The sequence below is a fragment of the Chiloscyllium punctatum genome, chromosome 30 (assembly GCF_047496795.1).
Source record: "Chiloscyllium punctatum isolate Juve2018m chromosome 30, sChiPun1.3, whole genome shotgun sequence".
Lineage (NCBI taxonomy): Eukaryota > Metazoa > Chordata > Chondrichthyes > Orectolobiformes > Hemiscylliidae > Chiloscyllium > Chiloscyllium punctatum.
Genome location: NC_092768.1, coordinates 69,437,340 through 69,444,917, shown reverse-complemented (window position 1 = coordinate 69,444,917; position 7,578 = coordinate 69,437,340). Strand labels below are relative to the sequence as shown.

Sequence of the window (7,578 nt, the reverse complement as noted above, 5' to 3'; positions counted from 1 at the left end):
TGGTAAATCTCCTCTGCACCCTCTCCAAAGCTTCCACATCCTTCCTAAAGTGAGGCGACCAGAACTACACACAGTACTCCAACTGTGGCCTCACCAAAGTCCTGTACAGCTGCAACATCACTTCACGACTCTTGAATTCAATCCCTCTGCTAATGAACGATAATACTCCATAGGCCTTCTTACAAACTCTATCCACCTGAGTGGCAACTTTCAAAGATCTATGTACATAGACCCCAAGATCCCTCTGTTCCTCCACCTGACTAAGAACCCTACCATTAACCCTGTATTCCGAATTCTTATTTGTTCTTCTAAAATGAAAAGGTTTGAATGAATAAATTGGGGAAAGTCCGTCTTTCCAGGGAATCAATAACTTTAGTTAGAGCTTGAAAACCATTAGTGAATGATTAAGAAAAGTTTGGATGAGAGTTCCTTCCACTCAATAGAGTTATTTAAATCGTGAACGACTTTCCAGAAATAAAACGTAGAAGCTGACTTCAAAGTGTTTTAAAAGATACACGAACAAACGTACAAGGAGGGAATTTACCATTGAGTGAAAGTCAGTGTGGTTGCGTAACAATTTCGAATTTGTTGACTTCAGACACAAAGATATTTCATGAACACGTACAACTGAATAAGACTGAGTATAGCAAGTTCATGGATTGGTAAGGTGTGGCGTATTATTCAAGATGAATCTCTGTAAATGGAGCTGATGTCGTAAAATAACTGCAGACAGAAGTTTTATCCTAATGAGTAGGAATTGAATCGTAACTTGGAGACGCGACGCCTACTTTAAAGATTTGACCACATTCGCATGATGTTATGTACATTTCGTACATTCTTAACTCCACCCAAGAAATCCACCAAGAAGACTCTGTCCTTTTGTATTGTTAACCCTCGGTACTTCTCTGCAGCACGTCATTGAAGATAAAATATGCTCAGACCAAAATTCAGTTCAATACAATATTCAAACGGTCCTATGTGATTTCTGTTTTTATTATTGCAATAACCTTTGTGAGTTTGCAACAAACCGTGCAACATGAAACCAGTTCAACATCTATTTTCCCGGAATTTAACGTAGTGCACATGGGAAATCACCTTCGGCTCTCTCTCCACATATGTCTCTTCACGTTTTAGATACTTGCAGTATGTTTGTTGATCAAAAAGTCATTACCCAGAAAAGGTCGCTTCTCAATCCACAAACACGGGTATTTTCCCATAAACTTGGCTTTGCTCAATATCAACTTCTGTCTGTATCCCTCAACACGACGATAAATTGAAGCTGCTCCATGTGAGGCTCAAAATTAAACCTTCGGCACAGCACACCCCACTATACTGAAACAGAGATACCGTGCACTGGTCACCTTCAGCACATGAGCAACACATTAATGCTTACCTCCACATTCCCAGTTTTACCTTAACGTTTGGGAAACCGAGTTTCTCTGATTCCATGGCTAGTAACGGGGATTATATGATCATCTTCAGTGGTTCTGTCCCCGCGTGAGGAACGTGGTGAGGTACTCATTGTAATATGCATAGATTGATGAAATGTACAATTTCATCTTTTGCCTTCACTAACCCATGAGCTTTCTATTTTGTTTTGCATCTGTAGAAATCTTAAAATCTTCATCTTGAACAAACTCAATGACAGGTCTCCATTGTGTCTCTGGCATCAAACTTCAAAGTGTAAACCCCCTCTGAATTCTTCCACCGCAGTCCGCTGTTTGGGAAGTGTTCCTGTTGTGGGAATTGCACTTCCCCGTGTGTCAACTGCTGCTCCCAGCATGCGCTCTGGCACTGCACTCATTTTCCTTCTGACACTTGCTCACTGTGTTGCTGTGATCTTACGGTGACTTGGTGTCGCACGGCCCAAGAAAATGATACAGATCATGGTTTTTGCATTGTTGAATTCAATTGTCAGTTTAGCCTTATTTCGGATTTTGAAATTGTCTGTTCTGTACACAAGTGCGTGTCAAAAACATCTGAGCGGAAGTTCGGTGCTCCGAATAATGACATTGAGCACTATGCACTCTCCTCCAGTCTGGAAAACAATTCCTCACAGGCAATTTAATAGACAATAGACAGCAGGTGCAGGAGTAGGCCATTCTGCCCTTCGAGCCAGCACCACCATACATTATGATCATGGCTGAACATCCTCAATCTGTATCCTGTTCCTGCCTTATCCCCATAACCCTTGATTCCACTATCCTTAAGAGCTCTCTCCAACTCTTTATTGAAAGAAAACCTCCTGCTGTCTCGGGTTCTTCATTCCGTTGACTTCAAATCTTCACAGAATTCAACAGACCTTGTTACATATTCATTTCCTCATATTTGTTCAGATCACTGTGTGCATAGCGTGACAGTGGGAGTGCACTTGCCCCACAACCCAGGGGCCAGACCATCGTCTTTGAACCGTACTGTGTTATTTATCATTTCACCAACACCAGCGAGAAATATCTGCTGCTCTGCCTAATTTACGCAATTCAATTGTTCATAAGGTCATAGCTTTCCCCGCCGCTATGACGAGGTGGCCGAGAGGTTAAGGCGATGGACTGCTAATCCATTGTGCTCTGCACGCGTGGGTTCGAATCCCACTCTCGTCGCTGTCATCAACGTCTTTCAGTTGTCTTGCTTTCAGTTGATCACAGCTGTCCAACTGAAACTCCGTTGTTGAGTTTATATGCATTGACACTATGACAAAATCTCAAAGAATAGTTTGAGCCTGTTAACTAAACTGCATTGTAATGTTGGTTGCATTGGGATAATGAATAAAAACTCGATTTTCTTTTTCAAGTCAAGTTGCTGTGAACGTTTTTTTTCGTATGAAAGACATCCAGGAAAATCAAATACCACGAGCTGCGAAGTGCATGTTTATGCAAAGGGAATCTTCATGAATGTTTTGTCAGATGAAATCTGGAGGAGGTTGAGTAGAAGTAATTCATCCTGGTGAGAAGAGCACAGTGAGACAGCACAAAATAATGGAGATATTTCAAAGGGGCAGGGCGTGGGTGTAGGGGCACTGAGAACTGGCTGTAAATGCGCAATGGAGAATTGCCGATGTGGTTCCGTGCATGGGCACAGAGAGACTTGCACATTGGTCTCGCCCTCGCCCCTTACTCTCGCCGTTGATGAATGCTGGACATAAGGCACAGATTAACACAAGATGTGGGAAGCAAACTCCCTCTCGTTGTGCACACACTGGATGCATCACATTGAACTATGAACAACTGGAGAAATCAGCATGTTACCTTTCGGGAGTGAAACTAAACTGTGGATCAATAACCGCAGATTCATGCAACATAACCATGAAAAATGATTTAAAATGTAGGGTGTAGGTTTGATCGCTGGTGTACGTTTGATATCCAGACGTTTCATTACTTGGCAAGGTAACATCATCAGCAGTAGTGACCTCCAAGTGAAGTGAAGCTGTTGTCCCCTGCTTTCTATTTTTATCTTTCTCCTCGGTGGGGTTCCTGGGGTTTGTGGTGATGTCATTTCCTGTTCATTTTCTGAGGGCTTGATAGATGGCATCTAGATCTATGTGTTTGTTTATGGCATTGTGGTTGGAGTGTTAGGCCTCTAGGAATTCTCTGGCGTGTCTTTGCTTAGCCTGTCCCAGGATAGATGTGTTGTCCCAGTCGAAATGGTGGTATTTTTAGTCCATGTGTAGGGCTACGAGAGAGAGAAGGTCGTGTCTTTTTATGGCTAGCTGGTGTTCGTATATCCTGGTGGCTAACTTTCTTCCTGTTGTCTTACGTCGTGTTTGTGGCAGTCCGTGCATGGAATTTTGTGTATGACATTGGTTTTACCCATGGGTTGTACTGGGTCATTTAGGTTTGTTAGTTTTAGTTTGAGAGTGTTGGTGGGTTTGTGTGCTACTGGGATTCCGAGGGGTCTTAGTAGTCTGGCTGTCATTTCTGAAACTTCTTTGATGTATGGTAAGGTGGTTAGGGTTTCTGACTGTGTTTGGTCTGCTTGTCGTGGTTTGTTCTTGAGGAATCTGCGGACTGTATTTTTTGAGTATCTGTTCTTCTCGATTACGTTGTATAGGTGGTTCTCCTCTGTTTTCCGAAATTCGTCTGTGCTGCAGTGTGTGGTGGCTCGTTGGAATAGTGTTCTGATATAGCTTTGTTTGTGTGTGTTGGGATGGTTGCTGGTGTAGTTAAGTATTTGGTCAGTGTTTGTCGGTTTTCTGTATACGCAGGTTTGTAGCTCTCCGTTGTCCTTTCTTTCTACTGTGACGTTCAGGAATGCGAGTTTGTTGTCGGTTTCTTCCTCCTTGGTGAACCTTATGCCTGTGAGGGTGTTGTTGATGATGTTAAATGTCTTTACTATCTTGTTTCGTTTTGTGATGACAAAGGTGTCATCCACGTAGCGGACCCACATTTTTGGTTTGATTGTTGGTAGGGCTGTTTGTTCGATTCTATGCGTTACCGCTTCTGCTATGAGGCCTGATAGTGGAGATACCATGGGTGTACCGTTGGTTTGTTTGTAGACGATGTTGTTGAACGTGAAGTGGGTGGTGAGGCACAAGTCCACTCGCTTCATGATGTTTTCCTTGGTAATGTGATTGATGGTTGTTGGTGTGTGTGTGATGGTCTCTTCTAAAAGTGTGGTTAGTGTTTTCTTTTCAAGGTCGATGTTGGTGAAGGTGAACAGTGCTGTTATGTCGAATGAGATCATTGCTTCCTCTTCCTCCACCTTGGTGTTTTTAGGAATTCCTGGGTGGAGTGGATGGAGTGCTGTGACTCTTCTATGAGGTATTTCAGACTTGCGTGTAGTTTTTTGGCCAGTCTGTAAGTTGGTGTTCCGGGTAATGAGACTATGGGTCTGAGCGGGGCTCCTGGTTTATGGATTTTTGGTAGTCCGGTTCAACTTATGCAACACATTGATCCTGGGACAGTCTAAGCAAAGACATGCCAGAGAATTCCGAAAGGCATGGCACTCCAACCACAATGCCATAAACAAACACATAGATCTAAATGCCATCTATCAACCCCGCAGAAACGAACAGGAAATGACATCACCACAAACCCAAGGAACCCCATCCAGGAGAAAGATATAAATAGAAAGCAAGAGACAACAGCTTCACTTGGAGCTCGCCACTGATGATTTTACCTAGCCAGGTAATGAAACGTCTGGATATCAAACCGACAGCTCAGCGAGCACACCGACACCATAAACCTAAACCTGAGCTACAAACCTTCACAAACCTTGCGATTTAAAGTGTCTTTATACGCATATCATTCATAGACTTTTCGTTATAAGACCGGTCTGGTTGAAAGAAGAAGACACCATATTTCAAGATGGATGACAACGTTACCAATTTTGTTTAGAAACTGAGATCTATTTGATCATTTTACACAGTGAACAAGTTCATTTTAAATAATGCAAACCACATTCTCTCATCTGGAATAAAAGTGTGATTTCAATATAAACATTGTCCTTGCTAAGTCGCAGTTACTCAACATGAAAAATAGGCTGTAATTTTTATTAAGCATACATCAATCAGCACCATTATCTTACTTCGGATTGACTGCAGTATGCACATGCCAAATAAGGTTTAAGAAAGAATGACTTTTGGAAATAATGATTCGGTGGTGACTAAAAATAATATTAGGTTCTCATGATGCGGGTATTCCACCAATGGCTCCAGTGGTAGAAATGTTCAGTGGGCAGTATTTCTATGATGGTATAGATATATGTGAGGTGCCAGGGATGGGAGCTCCCACTTTATCTGGAGCAGCGTCTTTTGACGAGGACCAGGGAGCATTGTGACATCAGGCTGGGAGTTCCAACCACACATGGAGCAGCTTCTATTGACATGGAGCAGTAGGGAGCATTGGGACATCCGAATGCAAGATCTAACCTCATTTGGAGCAGCTTCAGTTGGCATGGAGCAGGAAGCTTTGCAAGATCCATCTGGGAGCTCCACTCTCACCTGGATCAGCTTTTAATGACATGTAACAGCAGGGAGCATTGGGACATCAGAGTGATAGATCCAACCTCAACTGAACTGCTTCTATTGACAGGGAGGAGGGAACATTGGGACATCAGACTGGGAGCTCCAACCTCACAAGGACCAGCGTGTAATGACATGTAGCCGCTGGGAGCATTGGGACATCAGAGTGGTAGGTCTAACCTGAACTACACCACTTCTACTGACATGGAGCAGGGAGCATTGGGACATCAGACTGGGAGCTCCAACTTCAAGTCGAGCCGCTTCTATTGACATGGAGCAGCAAGGAGCATTGGAACGTCAGGTTGGGAGCTCCAACATCACCTGGAACAGCTTGTATTTACATGGAAGAGGAGGGAGGATTGGGACATTAGGCTTCGGGAAAAGATATTCAATTGTTTTAATCGAAAGTAAAATATGTTTCAACACCTCAGATGTTAATTGATTTATGAGGAATCTTTCCCGGAAAAATAATTAATTATTTAGATTGTAAAGACAACTCCTGCAAATATTCAACTCAGGAAAACGCATTGGTACAGAGAGAAAAAGGAGTGATGTTTCATGTCTTTGTCTTTTCTTTTCTGGAAGACTCTGGACTGGATTACATCACCGGAAGGACGTTTTCACTCATTTCCTGCAAGTACGGACAGGTCATTAACGTAATCTTAAACTGAAAATTAATGGGAATATGCGATGTTATGATTAGGCTGGAGTTTACCTCAAATTATGGTGAAAACGTAGCAAAGTCAGTTGCAATTCCCTTGATCAGCAGGGACTAAATCAATGATGGTGATTATCTTGGTTCTTTGTTCACCTTGTGACTGTTACTGCTGTTGCTCATGCCCTTGTTAACACCACAGCTCTGCAGGGTGTAAAATCTCAGCTGTGCATTCGGCCAGTGGTACAACCATTCGTATAGCTGGCTACGGATCAGGCGGTTGCAAGTTCAACTTTTACTTTGCGCAAGCGCATTGTGGAGATTCATCACACATCCGACCTAATCATTTTAGTTATGCTGAGGTGGGTAATATTTGAAATTTTCATCTCCACGAACGAAAATTTTTTCACTGTCTTCGACCAGTTAAACATTACCAAAAGCTATCAGAGTAAAAATCACACAGCACCAGATTGCATCGAACAGGCATATTTGGAAGCACCAATGTTCCATGCACTGCTTCTTCAACAGGTGTTTGACAACTGTTGGAATCTAAAATGGCTTTGTGTGATTATTAAATGTATCCACCCCAGTCAAACACCAACGCCTCCATGTCATGGATACCGTCGACACCACGAACGGTCGGTTAAAGTCCAGATGATCTTCCAAAAGATCGCGCATATTGACACAAACACCAAGTTTCTGCAGAAAAACACCCACCTGATGAAGGAGCGGCTCTCCGAAAGCTAGTGCTTCCAAATAAACCTGCTGGACTCTGCCCTGATATTGTGAAATTTTTAACTTTGTCTACCCAACTCAAACACTGGCACTTCCATATCATAGACACCATCAGTCATGTCCCACGTTGTCAGAGAAGGCAATCCTGGAATAGCCCAATACATTGCTCATGGGTACGTTTCGTTTTCAGAAACCAACGCACTCAATCGCTGCAGCTCCTGTGTATGAA

General features: G+C 42.9%; 1 non-coding gene across 1 annotated transcript; it reads left to right on the top strand.

The window, feature by feature from the left end:
- Positions 1-2,518: 2,518 nt before the first annotated feature.
- On the top strand, positions 2,519-2,600 carry trnas-gcu (transfer RNA serine (anticodon GCU)). The gene has a single exon. It is a non-coding gene; the product is annotated as a tRNA-Ser (tRNA).
- The last annotated feature ends 4,978 nt before the right edge of the window (positions 2,601-7,578 follow it).